Below are 24,871 nucleotides of genomic sequence, written 5' to 3' on the forward strand. Positions count from 1 at the left end.
TTAAGCCTGAAATTGTTGAGAACATTCATATAGTGCCCTCGTGTACAGAAGACAAAATCCAAATATATAAGGCCCTATTTTTCAAGAAATTCCGTAATGTGTTTTCCTGGTCCTATAGGAAATGCCAGGAAATGACCCGCTATTGTTGTTCATGAAATCAAGACTTACCCGGACGCTAAACCCGTCCGGAACGTTTGCGTCAGATGTCACCCAAGAAAAAGCTGCTGCTATTAAAGCATAAGTTGAAAAATTACTCAAAGCAGGTTTCATTTATCCGATCCCATTAATGGATTTGGTAATCGAATATAGTTCCGGTTAACAAAAAGCAAGGGACCAATAAGAAAAATATGTATCGATTATAGGGACATATAAATCGAGCTTGTCCAAAGGACAATTACCCAACTCCCTATATCGATCAAATCATTGATTATTGTGTCGGCAGCGAAATATTCTCCTTCATGGATGGTTTTTTTCCGATACAATCAAATCAAGTTTATTTATCTACCTGCCGATCAACCAAAAACGGCTTCATTTATCCAATGGGGGACATTTGCTTACTGCAAATTACCTTGGGCTCTGTTGGATACCTATAGTAATAGGTTTCATATTTCATGATTGACAAGAGAAAAGCCAAATATGCTCTGCTTTGGTATCCCAAAGATCCCATATTTCCTAGAAAGCAAGAGCTGGGTAAGTGTTTCAAGTATTGAGGACCTTATTTCAATTTTTGTGGATGATTCAACAGTTTAATCTGGATCATGCCATGTTTCAATTTTGAGTTGTAGAATAGAGAAAGAGGTCTGTCCAAACAGCTTAATCTTGGCAGACAAGTAGCTCAGGTAGAGAAGCAAAGGTTCCCAAAAGTTTAATCTGGGACCTTGGAGGACATAAGGGTAGAAGTAGATAGAGAAAAAGAGGAAAAAGCCAAAGAAAAGAAAAGGCAATTGAGGGTTGCAAGTTCAAGTGCCCCTCCAAGAAGAAACAAAAAATGCTAGGCAAAATAGTTGGGTAGGCAGTTGTGGTTGCAGAAAGAATATGATCACCATTACACAAGTATCAATAGGTCTCTTGCCAAGGCAATTGATCTATCAGCAAACAAAGTGGTGAATTCCATGAAATTACAGCAAAGAGCATCACTAACTTCTTCTCTTTCCCTCTCTACTCCATCACTAACACTCCCTTTCTAAATCCCCTCCTTCATTCATATTAACTCCTAATTCTACTATATAACATCCCTTATCTTACCCTACCCCTAATAGTATTAACACTAAGGTGTATAAAAACCCCAAATCTTATGTATATTCCCTCCCCTAGGCATAATAGCCGTGTATTTTTCAAAAAAGGGACCAAATGGCATCTGGCCACTTTGGTGAACCTATTCCACCCATTTCCCTTTTGCTGCAAGACAATTTGCCTTCAAATCACCTCTGCATTGCTAAAACCCACTTTCCGAACCCATTTTGCCTATAAAACCTTTGCAAAGGTCAAATGCCGCCTCTGGCACGTTTCCCAATCCTACCGCATTGTGGTTTAATCAAAACATTTGAAAAAACCCACATAAAACCCACAAATTTTGATTTTTCCGCCCATAATATCAAAGGCGCATGTTACCCCTCCGCCAGCCGTCGGATCAAGCCCACCAGATCCGACGGCCTACAGCAATATCGGAGCGCCTCCCGTGACCGCACGTTAACTTCCGGGGAAGTGACGTTGCGCCTTGTCACGCCTCCTCCACGCGTCGGGCGTTAAACCATCTCGGAGCCCGCTCTGACATCCTCCGCGCCGTACCTTAACCGCCCCGGGAGACTGCGACGGTTAAGGCCTTAACCGTGACCGTTGCACGTTAACCGCCACCTACCCGCCGCTAATTCACCGCCACGTCGTTGCCTGCCCGTACCCGCTTATGTTATTGGCCCACCTCACTGCTGACTGGGCTTCCACCTCGCCTCACCTTTGACCAGTCGCCCACTGCCACGTCGCCCGATGACGTCAGCTGACGTCACCTCACCATGACCCACCAATGACGTCATGCTGACGTCAGCAGAAAAAAGCGCCAAATGGTAAAATGACCCATATTTACCAAATTTTCCCGTGTTTTTACCATTTTCACTGTGTTTTTTACTGAGCGCTCTGCTTGACCGTTTGAGCTCGAATTTTCGCCAACCAGTCGATTAGCCCGGGCGACCTCCTCAGAAAGCACCTGTGCACCTGTGTTCAACCTCTGCTCGTCGAATTACAGGTATTTAGACCATTTCGCCCTCCATACGACCTTCATTAAGCTCAAAATTGCTCACAGGGATAATAGAACCATAAAGACTAGATTTACACCGTTCATTCCCCTTCATTCATCCAGCATTGTCACTGTGAGGGCCAAGAAACACTGGCAGAGCCCTAAAAACCTGCAATTCCCATTAAACCTCTGTAATTCTGCGTTTTCCCGGCAGAATTGCTAATAGACATATTTCACCCTGTTAGAGAGTTCAGTCACACCACAGAGAGGTTCTATCACTAGACTCCAGTAGTATTTCAATTGCTACTGAGAGAATTCCCCTTGAATACTCAAAACCTCAACTGTTTCCACAGAAGACTGTCTCCAGACTGTGTTTTCACCATTCCACCTGTCTATTTGCAATTTTGGTAACCTGAACAGCTATGGAGACCCCTATTGCACTAAACATTAAGCCCATCAATGCACCTCACCAAGAACTAGCATGGAAAGCCCTGGGAGACATGGACTACCAAATGCTGGATTGGTTTCCCATGGGAACCAAGTATAATGTGTTAATGCTGAATGAACTAAGAGCCCAGCACCTCAGTGGAGCAGATATCTTGGGGATTTGGGAGTCAAATTTGCCCATATACAACCTTCCCCAAGTCAATCCAATGCCAGAGCTCATTTACAGCTGCCAGGAATGCTATGACCCCAGCCAAAGGGCAGTCATAAGCCCCACAGGCCTAGTCCTGTTCCAGATCACCCCAGAGAGCATAAACCAGATGCTGCACTTCAATACAGCCAAGAAATTGACCCCTCTGTCCATGCAGAATCTGATTAACACAGGGATCAAGCTGTCCAGTGACCAGATTATCAAAATCAACCAACTGTTTGTCATATCAGGCTCTGAAACAGTCAGAACCCCTCCTATTGGGTACCATTGTCTGAATGAGTTGGGCAGAATGCTGGTGGACCTAATTAGCTATGTCCTAGGGTTCAGGGGGCTGGAAGATGTAGATGAAAGTATAATGGCAATGCTGTCCATGTTTGCCCCTGGTAAGCCTCCAGCTGTGCAGTATGATTATGCAACTTACATAGCAGAGAAAATCCATGATCAGTTCATGAATTTGAAAAGGGAGAGACTGTTCAGGTACTCCTCATATATCTATCATTTATTCCTTTTCTATCAGCCAGCTACCTTCTCAGTTCCTTTGAGGCCACTCAATGCCCAAGGAAGCCCAAGATCAGTTGTTTTCTGGACCTCTGTGTTTCATTTTACCTCAGTATCACCCTATACATACTGTGAGTTCATTGATTTATTTGTTCATCCGGCCCTAACAGTTCTGCAAGGTACTCCTCCTCCTAGATTAACCGATGAAATGAGGAGGATTCTACATCTGAACAAATCCTACAATATTGGCAACTGGTACTTCTACCAGAACCACACAGTCATTAGGATATATGGCTGTGAATTGAACCCATTTAGATTGCCAAGGTATGTCCCCATGAGGCTTTTTGCCCTGGAGTATTTCAGGCAGTTTGGGAACTCAGATTACCTTCACTTTCAGAGTAGAAACAAGAAGTCACAATTGAAGGTAAGAAGTCAGCTAGGTTCCTTCCTGTATAACAAGAAAGAGGAAGGATGGAAAGAGGCACACAGCATGCTGGAAGGCCTCAGATTGCAGACCAGTTTTGAGTGGATTCCTTATGACCCCAATCATAGTATTTCCCTCAGGAGAATTAGATACAGACTGGGCAACTATGCACATAAAAGACAACCGGAAATAGAAAAGTATGCCAATGCACTAGATTGGGAAGAGGGTACACTAATAGAACAACTCACTGAGGTAGAATTGCTTGAGAAAGAAGCCAGGAATGTACAAAAGGAAACTGACTTGGAAACTTGTGCACAGGTGCCCCACTCCTACAGAAAGCAAAGTGGAACAGCTGCTGGATCTTCAGCAGCACAGCAGCAAACCACTGAGAAGACATCCCAGGCAGCAAGCAAAGACAAAGGTAAACAGGTGGAACAGCCACCTGTATTGACAGAGGAACAAGTGGACACCTTGCTACAGCAGCAAGAAGAAATGGAACAGCAGGAACTGGGGCAGCAACAAGAAAAAGCACAGTCCAGTGAACAGCCCTTGCAGCAGGAAAAGGGGACAGATCAACCTGGCAATACTGAGCAGCAGCCTCAAACAAATGTGCCTCCCAGGACAGACACCAATATAGACACATCAGTCCTCCAAACACCACAAAAGGAGGATGTGACAAGGAAAAAGAGAGAGAGAGACCCCCCACACCTCATCTTTCATCAGGGGTGAGAAGAGACAGAGACTGAATGACTCCCAAGAGGAGGACATAGCAGTAAGGCAAGCCATGGGCATGGGCCCACCCAGTGGAGAACTTTCGGCCAGCTCATCCCAGCGAGGACACGACATGACAATGGGAGGAGAGGTCAGCTCCTCCGGTCAAACAAGAAAAGGACAGTCAAGTATAAAACAGCAATTCATTGACATAAAAAGGAGGAGTGATCCAATAAAAGTGCAGCTGTACGATCACTTGTTGAACCTAGCTCCTAGCAACCAGCAGAGACTCATGTCTGCTTTCGATGTGAGCGAAGGCAAAATGATAATGAGCCACTTCATGCCTACAACTTTGCAGCCTCAGTCCACCTCAGACTATCTAAGAACCAACATGGAGGTTCTTGCCAAAGACATACACCCCATGGACAAGATTGAACTACATAAGCAGACTGGTGAAATGGTGTATGCCTCCCTGGCAGATGAGACATTGGAGAATTATAAATTAAAGAGCAGCCTGGACAACACAGCTTCTCAGCTGGAGTTAGAAAGAGCTTCATCACAAGCCAAGGACAATAGGATCAAGTCCTTGGAAGAGGTAATTATAGAGATAGGGCATGATCCTAAAGATGTCAAAGGCATCCAAGAGCTCCTGAAGATAAGGGATGCAGACATGGCAGCCCTAAGAAAGAAAATCAAACTCCCGGCCACCATCCACCCACAGACAGATGAAGTTGCCCAGCAAAGGCAAGAGAAAGATGCTACAGATCTGCTGGTGTCCTTATACAAAGAGCTGGTCAGGACTCAGGACCAGCTAGGACAAACTGAAGCTGCAAAGGCAGCACTACAGGAAACACTGAAGCAAAGAGAAGAGGGCCAACCCTCCCAGCCTCCTCCTGTCATAATAAATCTTGAGGAAATCCCTCCAAAGACTACTCCTCCTCCTCAGCAAACAGAAGCTACAGCACCATCCACAGCAGCAACAACTACAACATCAGAACAGGCTGCTAGCTTAGACATGCAAAAGCTGCAAGCTGAGATCCAAGCCATGGAATCTCAAATCAAAGAGCTGGATGAGCTTAAGAAAACCTTGACTAAGGTAAATGAAAGGTTTGACAAGAGCAAACAGAATGAGGCAGCCAAGGACAGAGAGGTAAAAGCTCTTAAGAGAAGAATTGCTGAACTAGAGAAGGAGCTTGCACTAGAAAAGGTGACAGCTGAAATGAAAGCAGTGCTATGGAGCAACATTGGAAGGTCCATTGCCAAACAGTGGCAATATATTGAGACCATGGATGAGCAAATGGTGCTCATCACTAAAGCAAACAAAGAAATACAGAGAGCCAGGGCGAGCCTTGGACACATGCCAGAAGCTGCTACTAGGATAATCAATACTCTGAACTATAAGACTAGCTCTCAATTAGCTGTCATGGGAATCACCAACAGGACAGAAACAATTGCTGTAGCAAAAGAGTCATTACATTGAGGAACTTGGTTGGAACACTGGAGAGGAGGACACAGGATATGCAAACTGAAATCAACAGATTCCTGGAGAAATTCGTGGCACTACAGAACAGAGGCCTCCCCAGCATTTTAAGCAGTGTAGGAAGACTGCTCACCCTAGAGAATTACAACAAGAGAATTGATGCCCAGGCAGTAGCAGAGATTGCACAACCGCCCAGCACTTCAGCAGAACCAGGGCCAGCCACCGGGCAGAGTATGTATGACAGAGTGGAGAACCTGTTTTTTCTCATGAATGAAGTTGACCATCTGTTTGATACACCACCTAACTTCTTCAAATTCACAGAAGCAGATGAAACTCTAGGGGCAATCTTAGCACACCAACTGCCCACACAGGATGCCTGGAGAAATTTGACACAGACAGTTTTGTCAGGCCAGAATCAGTAGCGCTATTTCTACAGCTAAATAAGCACACATGCGCAGGCACAGTTTTGAGGAAAATATCTACAGGGAAGAGGCAGAGGCTGAGCCAACTCAGCAGGACCATTGACTCACCACAAGCAACAGTCACAATCACAGGTGACAAGTCCAAGACACAGCGTACAAAGCATTGAAGACAGATTTTCCAGCATTTACTCAGAAAATCTCGACCGACTTAGCTGTCTCCAAAGGCTAAAATATCTTCTGACAGAGCATTAAAATGCCTGTACTCTGTAATCAATGCTGCATTAAATTTTGGCCATAATATCTTAAGTAGTTGGTAAGAAAGTAAAATCTGAGATAACTCAGGACTCAGATATTTTGTAAATGACCGCAAGTATATATTCACCCTTCACAGCAGTGAAAAGGGTTGTTGTTATTTTCTTTGGAAAAGCTCTAGCTCATTGTAATATTTTCAGAGAATTAATACAAAGGAAGAATGGAATTTCCAAGGCTTGGTGTTCTTTGATGTATTGTGGTGAAAGATGAATGTTACAGGATTCCAGGGTGTTGCATAAAACAGCAAGTATTCTCAAATCTCTTTGTTATGTGTTTTTGAGTCTTTTGTTCTCTTTTGTTGTTCAAATGTTTTTACACTTGATAGCAAGGTGAAAGGATAGTCCCAGGATTTAACAATGTTTACCCTGGACTCAAACTGAGCTATTATACATGTTTTCCTCAGATACAGTGACAGAATTGTAATTCTTAATTGCTGCATTTCAAAACTGTGTCTTTACTGTGACAGTCATTCTCAGGGATTCAATTTTGCCCCTAAGACCTCTGTTTTCTCCTCTTAAAGCTGTCTGTTGGGAACATATAGATAACAAGTGAAAATTCTTAAATGCTTTCACTGTTTGTATTACCTGTTTCCAGTAATTTAATCAAAAACCTGTTCTATTAAGCACTCAAATGGCCCTGTAAGTTCCATCTTTCATCTCAAAGTTTCAAACACATATAGCCACAGACTCCATTGCCCAATGGTACTCAATCTCTCAGAAAACTACTTCACTAGAACCTAAAAGGAGTTTCATCAACCAAAACATAAACAAAAAAAATCAGTACATAATAGCTAGCCTAAAACCCTATTACAAACAGTTGCAAATCATAAAGAGAGAGCCCTCTCTGATCACAGTTTGGCTAGGAACAGTGATCCAAAGATTGGTTAGTGGTTACCCCGGCCGTATTCCCTTGGGAGTCATAGGGAACAACCTGGGTGTTAACATAAATGGCGACTCCACTGGGGACTTTAAGATTTCTTCAATTACTATCTATTTCCAAAAGCTACCATCAAGCCTGAAACTAGCCAAGAGGCCTCAGGACTGTTTCTGTAAACACAGGGACAGCTTTAGGGAAGAGCTAACTAGGGAAACTTCATCCTAGCTTTGAGACCTATATAGTCATTCCAGAATTCTTACCTAGTCCTTGTACATACAAAACTTTCTGTATAAAGTTCTAATAGAATACTTAGAAGCTGGCTCCCAAAAGAAACCCAAGGCACACTAGGGCAAACCCTGACCCTAATCAACCCATCATCGTCGATAACCCAAATATCATACCAAAGAACATAAGGAGACAGCAAAAGCAGGAGAAGCTTGCTGATTCAGATATAAGTTTAGACCAACCTATCCTCATTCCAACTCCTTGTAAAGTCCTTTTCCGTTCCACACCTAATTCCCCTAGCTCATCATCAACACCTCACAGCCCTTCTCTCCCATCTTCACCATCTGCACACACTCCCTCAACCAGTTCCCCACTTATTACCCATCCTCTTAACCGGTTACACCTGTAATCCCTGTTGTCCCATTTGTTCCTATTAACCCTATAAATCCCATAAACATGGCTAACAGATATGCACCTCTGCAGATACCAGCCAATGCTCCAGCTCTACCCCAAGACTACCAAACTAGACTCTCATTTTTTGACTCCCAGGGCCCTTTGACAGCTACCAGCATGCTAAGAAGATGCAAGATCACTTTGAGACCTTTGAAATAGATGATGACAGTGTTAGGATGAGAATTTTTGTTCAAAGCTTAACTGGGGATGTCAGAACTTGGTTTAGATCCTTAAATGCAAATTCCATTGCAACCCCTGAAGTTCTATACCAGGAATTTACCAACAGATGGGAGAAAAAGAGAGATCCGCACCATATACTTGGTGAATATAACACTATTAGAAGAGGTCCCCAAGAAACGGTTTTGGAGTATTGTGCTAGGTTTAACAACATATACAATGCTATTCCCCAGAACTTAAGGCCCCTCCTGATTTGGCCCTTTATAACTTCCCTGATGGTTTTGATTCTGATATGGCCTATCAGTTGAGAGAAAGAGACCCTCCAACCCTTGCAGAAGCCCAAAGAGTTGCAGTCACTGTAGAGGCCAACCTAATTGCCAAAAGAAACAGGGCAAAGCTGGAAAAGAAGGTTGGTTTCAAAGAAGAGCCCTCAGGCTTTGATCAAAAGTTGGATGCAATACTAAACAGCATGAAAAGACTAGGTGAGAGAGTGGAATCAGTAGAAAGAAAGTCATCATGGGAGGCACCACAAAACAATCCTCCTAGAAACCCAAATTTTAGGAGAACACAGAACCCCAATATAGGGAAGACAGGTGCTGACCAAGATATCAGACCCCCTTTTCAAGAAAATTATGCAGAAACTTCCTCAGCTAATCAGCTCAATGAAGATCCTGACATCAACTTAATAGGTCTGGATGGTAAAAGCCATGTTTTCCTAACACAAGAAGACCATGACGAGGATGAAGACAAAACATTCCAAACACAATCAGGAGAATCCTTTGACTTTAAACAAGGGTATGATACTGCTGTCTATGAAGTCCATAAACAATACAAACTAAGAAGTCGGACTGTAAATGCAAATCAGCCTGAAAAGGTAAAGGAGAAACAGCAATCAAAGAAACCTTAGTCACTGAACCTAATGACAAAACAAATTTGCCTGCAAAGGAAGTAGTGGTTGAGGAGGTCACTGAAGTATTGTCCACACCACAACAGCCCTCGGCAACCTCATCCTCCCACCCAAATCCGAACATTACCCCTCAAGACATGGGCATGAGGGGCAGGTTCCAAAATCAAGATGAAATCCAACAAGAAGATTCAATGAACAGAGAAAGGACTGCTATCCGTGACTCTAAAATTCAGGTGGATAAACCCTTTGACCTAGGAACAGAGATTGGCAAGTTAAAGATAGCAATTCCCCTTTCAGAGCTAGCCAAGCATGACATATATAAGCAACAGATCAAAAAATCCCTTCAGCTCACCAACAACAAAGATGATGTAAATGTGCTAGATGACACTCCAGAATTACTGTTTGGCCCAGAGGTAGATGGAAAAACAGTAGTCACAGGGGTTTTACCTTTTTATGTCAGCTTGCATGTTCATGATAAAATACTGCATAATGCAATGTTTGACTCAGGTGCCTCTCACAACCTTATGCCAAAAGCAGTCATGGAAAGATTAAACTTAGACATCACCAGACCATACAAAGACCTGTTTTCTTTTGATTCTAGTCAAGTCAAATGCTTGGGCCTAATTAAGGATTTATGTGTGTCCCTGGTTCAATTTCCCAACAAAACCATTCTAATGGATGTTGTTGTTGCTGATATCCCACCCAAATATGGAATGCTCTTATCAAGATCATGGGGAGCCAAGCTCCAAGGCTCCCTGCAATTAGACATGTCATATGCAACCATCTCTGTCTTTGGACAACCCAAGAGACTTTATAGGGAAACACTCATGAAATATATGGTCAGCAGTGAAGAAAAGCCTCAAAATTTTCCAATATATGCTGTCCACTCGGACATAGACTCCTTCATCCTCTTTCAATGACAGCACAAGCTCCTTAAGCAATGACATTAAGACCGAAACACCCATACAAGAACAAAACATTGATCAAACAAGTGGCACCTGCCAAATTTCAATCAGCCCAACAGTACCCATTTACCCTCCTTTAGTTGTCAAAAATTGTCAAACAAATGATGAAATTATCCTAGGAGACAAATGGGAAAAGAAACCTCAACTCATGCTCACATGGCCATCCCATGAAAAGAATTTAAGATCCCCTGACCAGCAAGATAGTCTGTGGGTCCTAGAGTTTGATGGCTCAGTTAACAAGTTAGGGGCAGGAGCTGGAGTATGGATACATAACAAAGAGAAAGCCTGTGCACAAGGCCGGGCTTATAGATTGAACTTTAAATGCACTAACAATATGGCAGAATATGAAGCTCTGCTACTAGGCCTCAAGATTGCAAAATCATTACAAGCACATAGCCTCTCAATCATGGGGGACTCTGATCTAGTAATTCAACAAGTAAAAGGGGATTTTGTCACCAATGACAAAAGATTAAGGTCCTATAGGTCTGCTGTAATTGAAATATTAGAAACTTTCTCCGAGTTTATTATCACAAAGATTCCAAGGGGCCACAATCTCCATGCTCACAGCTTGGCAACATTTGCCAGCACCTTCAAATTCCCACTACAACCCAACAATTGTTTCACAGCAGAAGTCAAATATAGGCCTTCTATTCCAAACAATGTCAAAGAGTGGCAAGTATTTGAGAATGATAGGCAAATAAACAACTTTTTAACTTTGCAACAAGAGTTTACAGGATTAAATATTGACCTTGAGACAGCAAGTCAATCTCAAACAGTTGATGGAGCAAGTCAATCACAATTACAGTTTCAACAGTCTGCCCACCCAATGTCACCTAGGACAGCAAAACAACTACTCAGTCCAACCATTTTCAACAAAGAAAACATTCAGCAAATTCACCAAATTGACTGTGAAGAGCTGAGCAACGCTGAAGATGAAATCATACAACTCAAAGACAATCTTCTTCCAGCAGGCCTTACCCCACTAGAGGACATTTTTGACTCAAATGATGTCCCCAGGAAACCAAAGATGCAGCCATTAGATGCAACAATTGAAGAATGTAACATTGGTACCACTGACAAGCCTAAAATAATAAAGCTATCTGCTGCTTTGCCCCCTGATCAAAAACCCAAATATGTTGATCTCTTTAAAGAGTTCCAAGATGTCTTTGCCTGGGGTTATGAAGACTTGAAGTCTTATGATACCTCTGTTATCCAGCACACCATTCCCCTCAAGCCTGATCAAAAACCATTCAAACAGAAATTGAGAAGAATCAATCCTGTGCTTCTTCCTTCCATTGAAAAGGAATTACAAAAAATGTTCAAAGCTGGGATCATAGCACCAATCAGGTTTTCTGAGTGGATTTCAAATTTGGTCCCTACAAGAAAGAAAACTGGTGAGATTAGACTTTGTGTAGACTTAAGGAATTTGAACCTAGTGTCACTCAAAGACAATTATCCCTTACCCAAAATGGACCACATCCTTCAAAGAGTAGTAGGAGCCTCAAGAATATCATTGTTGGATGGCTTCTCAGGTTTCAATCAAATCCTGGTACACCCTGATGATCAAGACAAGACTGCATTTACTACCCCATGGGGTACTTTCAAGTATGTGAAGATGCCCTTTGGATTGAAAAATGCAGGGGCAACATTTCAGAGAGCAATGGACATTGCTTTTGCAAAGGAAATTCATGATTTCTTGGTCATTTACTTAGATGATCTTACACCCTTTTCAAAATCTGACCAAGAACACTTGAAACATCTGAGACAAATCTTCATAACATGCAGGAAATATGGTATTTCCTTAAACCCCAAGAAGTCTTTATTTGGCTTAGAAGAAGGGAAACTTCTAGGACACATCATTTCGAAAGATGGCATAAGAATTGATCCAGATAGGATACAAGCTATCCTACAAATGCCTCACCCAAGGAATGTCAAAGAGCTGCAAGGATTCTTGGGAAAAATCAACTTTTTGAGAAGGTTTATCCCAAATTTAGCAGAGTTAATCAGATTATTAAACAATATGCTAAAGAAAGATTCAAAGGTCAAATGGACTGTTGAAGCAAAACAAGCTTTTGAAAGTATAAAATTGGCCTTGACTCAAACCCCAGTGTTAACTAACCCTCAGTTTGACAGAGACTTCATCATTTTCTCCTTTGCCTCCCAACACACTATTGCTGCTGTTTTATTACAGAAAGATGACCAAGGGAATGAAAAGCCCATTGCTTTTTTCAGCAGAGCTCTTAGGGATGCCCCCCTAAAGTACCAAATAATGGAGAAACAAGCCTATGCCTTGATCAAAGCCATCAAAGACTTTAGGATTTACATCCTTTACTCCCATGTTGTAGCTTATGTACCAAGTCCTATTGTCAAAAACATTCTCACACAAGAAAACTTAGAGGGAAGGAGAGGAAAATGGATTGCAAACATACTTGAATTTGACATTGAAATAAAGCCTACAAAGCTGATAAAAGGGCAAGGTTTGGCCAAGTTAATGACAGAAGCAAATTTCCAAGCTTTAGATATCAACCAAATGGACAGTGAAACAGAGCTGGCGACTCCAAAGATCAATGTAGCCTTTGAACAATCTCCATGGTACTCTGATATCTGTTATGTGTTACAAAACCTGTGTGCTCCCCCAGGACTGTCCAGAACTAAGTCTAGGTTCCTAAAAATGAAAACATCTAAATTTTGTGTGATAGATGAGAATCTACTCTGGAAAAACCATGAAGGTATTTTGCTGCACTGTCTTCTTGAGAGTGAAACTGACAATATTATGCAAGAATTCCATGCTGGAGACTGTGGTGGACATTTGTACTGGAAGTCCACTGTGGACAAGATATTAAGGGCTGGTTATTACTGGCCCACTATGTTCTCATATATGAAGAAATTCACAACATCATGCCACAAGTGCCAACTGTTTGAAGGCAAAAGACAGTTGCTGCCACTCCCTTTGAGGCCCATTGCAACAGAGAGACCTTTTCAACAATGGGGCTTGGATTTCATTGGAGAAATTCACCCCTCATCTTCAGGACAACACAGATGGATTCTAACAGCAACAGACTACTTCACCAAGTGGATTGAAGCTGCCCCATGCAGACAAGCAAATGATTCAGTAATCATTCAATTTTTGGAGAACAATATACTGGCTAGATTTGGCTGCCCAGACAAGATAATAACAGACAATGCTGTTGCCTTCAGATCCAAGAAGATGGTAAACTTTTGCCATAAATTTCACATTACTTTGGGCCATTCTACAGCTTACTATCCTCAAGGAAATGGTCTCGCTGAATCATCAAACAAAAGCCTGATAAACATCATAAAGAAAGTGCTGGAAGAGAACAAAAAGAACTGGCATAAGAAACTAGTAAATGCTTTATGGGCAGACAGATTAACCACCAAAAGATCAATTGGGACCAGCCCATATGAGTTAGTCTATGGATTAGAGGCCAGATTTCCTTCATCACTAGGAGTGCCAGTTATGAAACTTCTACAAGAAAGCCAAGCAGAGCCAAATGACATGCAAAGAAGGATTAACCAGATAATTTGTCTACAGCAGACCAGAGAACAAGTTTTCAGCAGAGTGCAGATACTACAAGAGAAACTGAAAAAGGCCTTTGACAGAAGAACTAAAGCTGAAGATTTCAATGTGGGGGACAAAGTTTTAAAGTGGGATGCAAGAAGAGAAGAGAAAGGAAAACATGGGAAGTTTGATTCTTTATGGAAAGGACCATTTGTTGTCCAAGCAGTACAAGGTAATAACACCTACTTCCTAAAAAGCTTGACTATAACTGAGCTGGATGAAGGTCCTGTCAATGGCAGGATGCTGAAGCACTATTTTGACTGTTCACTATGATAGAAATTCAGAGGTTCATTGTATATATGCAATTGTACATATTCTCTTGTGATTTAAATTGTATAAAGAGGTTTTCCCAAATGCTGCACCTAGCAGCAACAGGCAGATAGAATCAGAGGTTCTCCAAGAAAGAAGCACACTATTTTGACAGATTATATGCAGCAGATTTTAAAGACAAAGATGGGCAGTCAAGCAACAAGGCAATCTGACCTGCTGTTCTTGGTCTTTCAAAAGAAAAACCATCCCCATGTGGAGCCACTGTTGGATACCTATAGTAATAGGTTTCATATTTCATGATTGGCAAGAGAAAAGCCAAATATGCTCTGCTTTGGTATCCCAAAGATCCCATATTTCCTAGAAAGCAAGAGCTGGGTAAGTGTTTCAAGTATTGAGGACCTTATTTCAATTTTTGTGGATGATTCAACAGTTTAATCTGGATCATGCCATGTTTCAATTTTGAGTTGTAGAATAGAGAAAGAGGTCTGTCCAAACAGCTTAATCTTGGCAGACAAGTAGCTCAGGTAGAGAAGCAAAGGTTCCCAAAAGTTTAATCTGGGACCTTGGAGGACATAAGGGTAGAAGTAGATAGAGAAAAAGAGGAAAAAGCCAAAGAAAAGAAAAGGCAATTGAGGGTTGCAAGTTCAAGTGCCCCTCCAAGAAGAAACAAAAAATGCTAGGCAAAATAGTTGGGTAGGCAGTTGTGGTTGCAGAAAGAATATGATCACCATTACACAAGTATCAATAGGTCTCTTGCCAAGGCAATTGATCTATCAGCAAACAAAGTGGTGAATTCCATGAAATTACAGCAAAGAGCATCACTAACTTCTTCTCTTTCCCTCTCTACTCCATCACTAACACTCCCTTTCTAAATCCCCCTCCTTCATTCATATTAACTCCTAATTCTACTATATAACATCCCTTATCTTACCCCTACCCCTAATAGTATTAACACTAAGGTGTATAAAACCCCAAATCTTATGTATATTCCCTCCCCTAGGCATAATAGCCGTGTATTTTTCAAAAAAGGGACCAAATGGCATCTGGCCACTTTGGTGAACCTATTCCACCCATTTCCCTTTTGCTGCAAGACAATTTGCCTTCAAATCACCTCTGCATTGCTAAAACCCACTTTCCGAACCCATTTTGCCTATAAAACCTTTGCAAAGGTCAAATGCCCGCCTCTGGCACGTTTCCCAATCCTACCGCATTGTGGTTTAATCAAAACATTTGAAAAAACCCACAAAAAACCCACAAATTTTGATTTTTCCGCCCATAATATCAAAGGCGCATGTTACCCCTCCGCCAGCCGTCGGATCAAGCCCACCAGATCCGACGGCCTACAGCAATATCGGAGCGCCTCCCGTGACCGCACGTTAACTTCCGGGGAAGTGACGTTGCGCCTTGTCACGCCTCCTCCACGCGTCGGGCGTTAAACCATCTCGGAGCCCGCTCTGACATCCTCCGCGCCGTACCTTAACCGCCCCGGGAGACTGCGACGGTTAAGGCCTTAACCGTGACCGTTGCACGTTAACCGCCACCTACCCGCCGCTAATTCACCGCCACGTCGTTGCCTGCCCGTACCCGCTTATGTTATTGGCCCACCTCACTGCTGACTGGGCTTCCACCTCGCCTCACCTTTGACCAGTCGCCCACTGCCACGTCGCCCGATGACGTCAGCTGACGTCACCTCACCATGACCCACCAATGACGTCATGCTGACGTCAGCAGAAAAAAGCGCCAAATGGTAAAATGACCCATATTTACCAAATTTTCCCGTGTTTTTACCATTTTCACTGTGTTTTTTACTGAGCGCTCTGCTTGACCGTTTGAGCTCGAATTTTCGCCAACCAGTCGATTGGCCCGGGCGACCTCCTCAGAAAGCACCTGTGCACCTGTGTCTCAACCTCTGCTCGTCGAATTACAGGTATTTAGACCATTTCGCCCTCCATACGACCTTCATTAAGCTCAAAATTGCTCACAGGGATAATAGAACCATAAAGACTAGATTTACACCGTTCATTCCCTTCATTCATCCAGCATTGTCACTGTGAGGGCCAAGAAAAACTGGCAGAGCCCTAAAAACCTGCAATTCCCATTAAACCTCTGTAATTCTGCGTTTTCCCGGCAGAATTGCTAATAGACATATTTCACCCTGTTAGAGAGTTCAGTCACACCACAGAGAGGTCCTATCACTAGACTCCAGTAGTATTTCAATTGCTACTGAGAGAATTCCCCTTGAATACTCAAAACCTCAACTGTTTCCACAGAAGACTGTCTCCAGACTGTGTTTTCACCATTCCACCTGTCTATTTGCAATTTTGGTAACCTGAACAGCTATGGAGACCCCTATTGCACTAAACATTAAGCCCATCAATGCACCTCACCAAGAACTAGCATGGAAAGCCCTGGGAGACATGGACTACCAAATGCTGGATTGGTTTCCCATGGGAACCAAGTATAATGTGTTAATGCTGAATGAACTAAGAGCCCAGCACCTCAGTGGAGCAGATATCTTGGGGATTTGGGAGTCAAATTTGCCCATATACAACCTTCCCCAAGTCAATCCAATGCCAGAGCTCATTTACAGCTGCCAGGAATGCTATGACCCCAGCCAAAGGGCAGTCATAAGCCCCACAGGCCTAGTCCTGTTCCAGATCACCCCAGAGAGCATAAACCAGATGCTGCACTTCAAACAGCCAAGAAATTGACCCCTCTGTCCATGCAGAATCTGATTAACACAAGGATCAAGCTGTCCAGTGACCAGATTATCAAAATCAACCAACTGTTTGTCATATCAGGCTCTGAAACAGTCAGAACCCCTCCTATTGGGTACCATTGTCTGAATGAGTTGGGCAGAATGCTGGTGGACCTAATTAGCTATGTCCTAGGGTTCAGGGGGCTGGAAGATGTAGATGAAAGTATAATGGCAATGCTGTCCATGTTTGCCCCTGGTAAGCCTCCAGCTGTGCAGTATGATTATGCAACTTACATAGCAGAGAAAATCCATGATCAGTTCATGAATTTGAAAAGGGAGAGACTGTTCAGGTACTCCTCATATATCTATCATTTATTCCTTTTCTATCAGCCAGCTACCTTCTCAGTTCCTTTGAGGCCACTCAATGCCCAAGGAAGCCCAAGATCAGTTGTTTTCTGGACCTCTGTGTTTCATTTTACCTCAGTATCACCCTATACATACTGTGAGTTCATTGATTTATTTGTTCATCCGGCCCTAACAGTTCTGCAAGGTACTCCTCCTCCTAGATTAACCGATGAAATGAGGAGGATTCTACATCTGAACAAATCCTACAATATTGGCAACTGGTACTTCTACCAGAACCACACAGTCATTAGGATATATGGCTGTGAATTGAACCCATTTAGATTGCCAAGGTATGTCCCCATGAGGCTTTTTGCCCTGGAGTATTTCAGGCAGTTTGGGAACTCAGATTACCTTCACTTTCAGAGTAGAAACAAGAAGTCACAATTGAAGGTAAGAAGTCAGCTAGGTTCCTTCCTGTATAACAAGAAAGAGGAAGGATGGAAAGAGGCACACAGCATGCTGGAAGGCCTCAGATTGCAGACCAGTTTTGAGTGGATTCCTTATGACCCCAATCATAGTATTTCCCTCAGGAGAATTAGATACAGACTGGGCAACTATGCACATAAAAGACAACCGGAAATAGAAAAGTATGCCAATGCACTAGATTGGGAAGAGGGTACACTAATAGAACAACTCACTGAGGTAGAATTGCTTGAGAAAGAAGCCAGGAATGTACAAAAGGAAACTGACTTGGAAACTTGTGCACAGGTGCCCCACTCCTACAGAAAGCAAAGTGGAACAGCTGCTGGATCTTCAGCAGCACAGCAGCAAACCACTGAGAAGACATCCCAGGCAGCAAGCAAAGACAAAGGTAAACAGGTGGAACAGCCACCTGTATTGACAGAGGAACAAGTGGACACCTTGCTACAGCAGCAAGAAGAAATGGAACAGCAGGAACTGGGGCAGCAACAAGAAAAAGCACAGTCCAGTGAACAGCCCTTGCAGCAGGAAAAGGGGACAGATCAACCTGGCAATACTGAGCAGCAGCCTCAAACAAATGTGCCTCCCAGGACAGACACCAATATAGACACATCAGTCCTCCAAACACCACAAAAGGAGGATGTGACAAGGAAAAGAGAGAGAGAGACCCCCCACACCTCATCTTTCATCAGGGGTGAGAAGAGACAGAGACTGAATGACTCCCAAGAGGAGGACATAGCAGTAAGGCAAGCCATGGGCATGGGCCCACCCAGTGGAGAACTTTCGGCCAGCTCATCCCAGCGAGGACATGACATGACAATGGGAGGAGAGGTCAGCTCCTCCAGTGAAACAAGAAAAGGACGGTCAAGTATAAAACAGCAATTCATTGACATAAAAAGGAGGAGTGATCCAATAAAAGTGCAGCTGTACGATCACTTGTTGAACCTAGCTCCTAGCAACCAGCAGAGACTCATGTCTGCTTTCGATGTGAGCGAAGGAAAAATGTTAATGAGCCACTTCATGCCTACAACTTTGCAGCCTCAGTCCACCTCAGACTATCTAAGAACCAACATGGAGGTTCTTGCCAAAGACATACACCCCATGGACAAGATTGAACTACATAAGCAGACTAGTGAAATGGTGTACGCCTCCCTGGCAGATGAGACATTGGAGAATTATAAATTAAAGAGCAGCCTGGACAACACAGCTTCTCAGCTGGAGTTAGAAAGAGCTTCATCACAAGCCAAGGACAATAGGATCAAGTCCTTGGAAGAGGTAATTATAGAGATAGGGCATGATCCTAAAGATGTCAAAGGCATCCAAGAGCTCCTGAAGATAAGGGATGCAGACATGGCAGCCCTAAGAAAGAAAATCAAACTCCCGGCCACCATCCACCCATAGACAGATGAAGTTGCCCAGCAAAGGCAAGAGAAAGATGCTACAGATCTGCTGGTGTCCTTATACAAAGAGCTGGTCAGGACTCAGGACCAGCTAGGACAAACTGAAGCTGCAAAGGCAGCACTACAGGAAACACTGAAGCAAAGAGAAGAGGGCCAACCCTCCCAGCCTCCTCCTGTCATAATAAATCTTGAGGAAATCCCTCCAAAGACTACTCCTCCTCCTCAGCAAACAGAAGCTATAGCACCATCCACAGCAACAACAACTACAACATCAGAACAGGCTGCTAGCTTAGACATGCAAAAGCTGCAAATCAAAGAGCTGGATGAGCTTAAGAAAACCTTGACTAAGGTAAATGAAAGGTTTGACAAGAGCAAACAGAATGAGGCAGCCAAGGACAGAGAGGTAAAAGCTCTTAAGAGAAGAATTGCTGAACTAGAGAAGGAGCTTGCACTAGAAAAGGTGACAGCTGAAATGAAAGCAGTGCTATGGAGCAACATTGGAAGGTCCATTGCCAAACAGTGGCAATATATTGAGACCATGGATGAGCAAATGGTGCTCATCACTAAAGCAAACAAAGAAATACAGAGAGCCAGGGCGAGCCTTGGACACATGCCAGAAGCTGCTACTAGGATAATCAATACTCTGAACTATAAGACTAGCTCTCAATTAGCTGTCATGGGAATCACCAACAGGACAGAAACAATTGCTGTAGCCAAAAGAGTCATTACATTGAGGAACTTGGTTGGAACACTGGAGAGGAGGACACAGGATATGCAAACTGAAATCAACAGATTCCTGGAGAAATTCGTGGCACTACAGAACAGAGGCCTCCCCAGCATTTTAAGCAGTGTAGGAAGACTGCTCACCCTAGAGAATTACAACAAGAGAATTGATGCCCAGGCAGTAGCAGAGATTGCACAACCGCCCAGCACTTCAGCAGAACCAGGGCCAGCCACCGGGCAGAGTATGTATGACAGAGTGGAGAACCTGTTTTTTCTCATGAATGAAGTTGACCATCTGTTTGATACACCACCTAACTTCTTCAAATTCACAGAAGCAGATGAAACTCTAGGGGCAATCTTAGCACACCAACTGCCCACACAGGATGCCTGGAGAAATTTGACACAGACAGTTTTGTCAGGCCAGAATCAGTAGCGCTATTTCTACAGCTAAATAAGCACACATGCGCAGGCACAGTGTTGAGGAAAATATCTACAGGGAAGAGGCAGAGGCTGAGCCAACTCAGCAGGACCATTGACTCACCACAAGCAACAGTCACAATCACAGGTGACAAGTCCAAGACACAGCGTACAAAGCATTGAAGACAGATTTTCCAGCATTTACTCAGAAAATCTCGACCGACTTAGCTGTCTCCAAAGGCTAAAATATCTTCTAACAGAGCATTAAAATGCCTGTACTCTGTAGTCAATGCTGCATTAAATTTTGGCCATAACATCTTAAGTAGTTGGTAAGAAAGTAAAATCTGAGATAACTCAGGACTCAGATATTTTGTAAATAACCGCAAGTATATATTCACCCTTCACAGCAGTGAAAAGGGGTTGTTGTTATTTTCTTTGGAAAAGCTCTAGCTCATTGTAATATTTTCAGAGAATTAATACAAAGGAAGAATGGAATTTCCAAGGCTTGGTGTTCTTTGATGTATTGTGGTGAAAGATGAATGTTACAGGATTCCAGGGTGTTGCATAAAACAGCAAGTATTCTCAAATCTCTTTGTTATGTGTTTTTGAGTCTTTTGTTCTCTTTTGTTGTTCAAATGTTTTTACACTTGATAGCAAGGTGAAAGGATAGTCCCAGGATTTAACAATGTTTACCCTGGACTCAAACTGAGCTATTATACATGTTTTCCTCAGATACAGTGACAGAATTGTAATTCTTAATTGCTGCATTTCAAAACTGTGTCTTTACTGTGACAGTCATTCTCAGGGATTGAATTTTCCCCCTAAGACCTCTGTTTTCTCCTCTCAAAGCTGTCTGTTGGGAACATATAGATAACAAGTGAAAATTCTTAAATGATTTCACTGTTTGTATTACCTGTTTCCAGTAATTTAATCAAAAACCTGTTCTATTAAGCACTCAAATGGCCCTGTAAGTTCCATCTTTCATCTCAAAGTTTCAAACACATATAGCCACAGACTCCATTGCCCAATGGTACTCAATCTCTCAGAAAACTACTTCACTAGAACCTAAAAGGAGTTTCATCAACCAAAACATAAACAAAAAAAATCAGTACATAATAGCTAGCCTAAAACCCTATTACAAACAGTTGCAAATCATAAAGAGAGAGCCCTCTCTGATCACAGTTTGGCTAGGAACAGTGATCCAAAGATTGGTTAGTGGTTACCCCGGCCGTATTCCCTTGGGAGTCATAGGGAACAACCTGGGTGTTAACAGCTGGTTCAGAGAGCTATCTGATGACAGAGGTCAAAATTGCCTATGCGCAAGTTCAGTCTATCTAATTCATTATGTAATCAACACCTTATTCTCATTCCTAATAAAAGTGTTGCCCATCTCGAAAGCGGACCTGGAGATGTATTCCATCAGGGACGATCTCCGTAATCAATCTTACTGTCTAGTATATCTATGTATTTGTTGTTTTCACTTCTGTTTTACATCTTAATTATGGTTTATCAGTTGTCGTAAAGTGATCAATTCAAGAAGTTTTCCTCGATTTCCGTGCTTTTAGTTAACATTTAAAATCGTTAATGGCTAATCAATTCTACATCAGTATTTAGTATATGGTTATTTCAGATCATATAATTTGGTATGAGAGCAGGTTGCATTTGTAGAATGTGCCATTGAATGTTAACCAGCTCTAAGTCGCAAAAATGAGAAGGAATCCTTGAGCAGATCGATCCAGGGATTGGAAAGCGACAAGTCATTTAGAAATAAACCATGTCAAGACCTGATGCAGGGGAAAACACTGAAACTAAGATGAGTGAGGAATAGTTTCAGCAGGAATTCTTAACCATGCAGCAGATTTTGGGAGAACTGTACAAAGACAAGAAGGCGAGAGATGCAGCTTCTTCTTCAAAGACATCAAAGAAGGAAAAAGGTAAAGGGAAGTATAATAAACCACCTTCACCTCTTTTGAAACTTGATGTTAAATTTGAGTTACCTGTTTATGATGGTGAAATGAATCCTAGAAAGCTAGATAACTGGATAAAGCAGTTAGAAGTGTATTGTCGTATTCAGAAAATTTCTAGAGATAAAACTAAAATTCAGTTAGATACACTTAGAATGGGGGAAAAACATTAATCTGGTGGGAATGTAAAACTCAGCTAGATGTAAATCGTAAAGGAAAAGTCATCTCTTCATGGTCTAAGTTTTTGAAAGCTCTTAGGAAGCAGTTCTATCCTTCAGGATACATGCAACAAGCTGTTATTGATTGGCAACATTTGAGGCAAGGTAAAGGGTAGAGTGTTCAAGAGTTTACTTAGGAGCTCAGAAAGAAAGCATTGGTGCTTGGTATTTCATTGGATACATGTGAAACTTTGTTAAAATACATCAGCAGTTTACATTCATATTTGTAGCATACTTTATTGAGGTTTAATCCTGATGATTTTGACGAGGTGTGTGTTCAGGCCATACATATTGAATCAGGTGGTAGATCATTCAAGTTTTCATCTCAGTTATCCAAAGGTTGGAAACCAGAGATTCAAGTAATAGTAAGGGGAATAACATTTCAAAGAGAAAGAAATTAGCGATCGTTCAGAAGGAAAGACCTACTTGTTGTCATTGCCAGAGAATTGGTCATGATGAATTGAAGTGCTACAAACTTCATCCAGAACTTAAGCCCAAAAAGTTCCTTAAGTGGAAGGATGAAAAGAAGGCCATTACAACAGTCCAATAGGATCTGGGTTGAGATTCAGGTGATGAAAGGCGGATAACCACCATGGCTACGACAGGTAAAACTTCTGATACTGGTTCAAGTTTGAAAACTAATGTATCTTCTTCAAACATAAATCCTTCACATGAGAATAAAAGAGTTGAACTTTTCCACATAAGGATAACTTCTAAGCATACAAAGATTGACACAATGTTTAACAGTGGATCGCAAGAAAATTTAATATCTGAATATATAGTTAATCAATTGGGATTGGAGACACAGAATCATCCAAGACCATACCCATTAGGTTGGATTAATAAATCAACTTAGATACATGTCACAAAGCAGTGTCAGTCAAAATTTGCAATTACATCTAAGTATATTCATGAAGTGGAGTTAGATGTGGTCCCAGTAGACATATGTGGAGTTGTCTTAGGAAGTCCTTATCTTTATGATAGAGATGCAGTGTTTTACTGAAGAGAACATAAATATCACCTAAAGAAAGAAGGGGATGAATTTATTGTTAGGGCACATAAAGTCAAATCAAACTTGGATTTAATTGTTACAAATCAAGTTAAGCAGTTAATAAGTTCAAGTAAATATGTACTCATGTTTATTAAGTAACAACATAAGGATGATTGTTCGAAATGCGAGATTCATTTTATAGATAAATTGGTCAAGGTGGTTAATTATTTTCCAAGGAATCTTATTCATAAACAAGATAAGCAACATGAGATACATTTAATGTCCTATAAACATCTTCTTAAATAAGGAATGAATCTCAACTCATTCATTCAATTGAATTCTAGAAGCTATCATCATCAGCAGTGTATTGCATGGAATGGTACATGTGAGTCTAATCAAAGACTTGTTTTAGATGGTATGTTTATTTTCAGTTTCAAGGGTGCAGGTCAGTATTGGGGAAAGTTAGTATTTCATTTCTTTCATATTACATAATCATTTCATGCTTTAAAAAGTAATGAAGCCTCTTTTCAAGTGGAGAGGAAGTATATAAGTTTTCATGACAAAGCATTTTCGAAAGTAGATCTAAAGTTTCCTTATCATGATTTGAAAACTAATGCATTAAGTGAAAGTGTAAGTTAGTGGAGATATCAGTTAATAGCTAAAGAAGTAGTGATTCAAGTAAATCAATAATTACTTAGATACTTTCAAAATCAAACTAAGTTGCAGCAGTGTTTACATCACAGCTGGATGAGTTCTATGCAACAAGTTCACTTAGTAATCAGTCAACAAGAAGGTAAATCAAGTCAAGTAATTGATATGAAGTCAAAATAAAAGGAGTCTTTGAATATTTTAGTTATTCCAGAAAGTACATTTTTAATACCCATAAGATGTATTGAACAAAGTTCTACAAATAATGTTTTCAAAGATGATATTAAATCACTAACTCATGGTTCTTCGTGGAAAGAATTCAATTGACATGTTGATAATAGGTTGTTTTCCCATCATCGCAAGTTGTTCATATTGCAGATGGAAGAAATAGGTCACTGAATCGAAAGGTATCATGGTCAGCATCATCAGGGTCATCACTTGCAGGTGATTGATCGAATGTATTGGTACATCGTCAGGTCAAGGTGGAAAGAGAGGGAGTTCTACCCTCATCGACTATTTAATTAGTCAAACTTTTGTGGTCCAAAAGCTTTCAAGTGGAGAGGAATGATCCAGGAGGATCCATTGATTCAATTGCACATGTGTTCAAGTGTTGTTCAGTGTTGTTGTCGCCTCAGTTTATTGGTGTCATTCAGTTTCGATAGTGTTGGATTGGATCAGGTTGTTCAGGTAATGTTCATAGGTTTTCATGGCATTCAGCGGAGATGGTTTAGCACCTGGTTGCTGACTTGAGTTCATCGACAATTTCCCAGGGTTTGGTCAACGACATGTGTTTTGTCGTTCA

The sequence above is a fragment of the Pinus tabuliformis genome, chromosome 9 (assembly GCF_031772625.1).
Source record: "Pinus tabuliformis cultivar Carrire ecotype Pingquan chromosome 9, CPIR1, whole genome shotgun sequence".
In the NCBI taxonomy this organism is placed as follows: Eukaryota; Viridiplantae; Streptophyta; class Pinopsida; order Pinales; family Pinaceae; genus Pinus; species Pinus tabuliformis.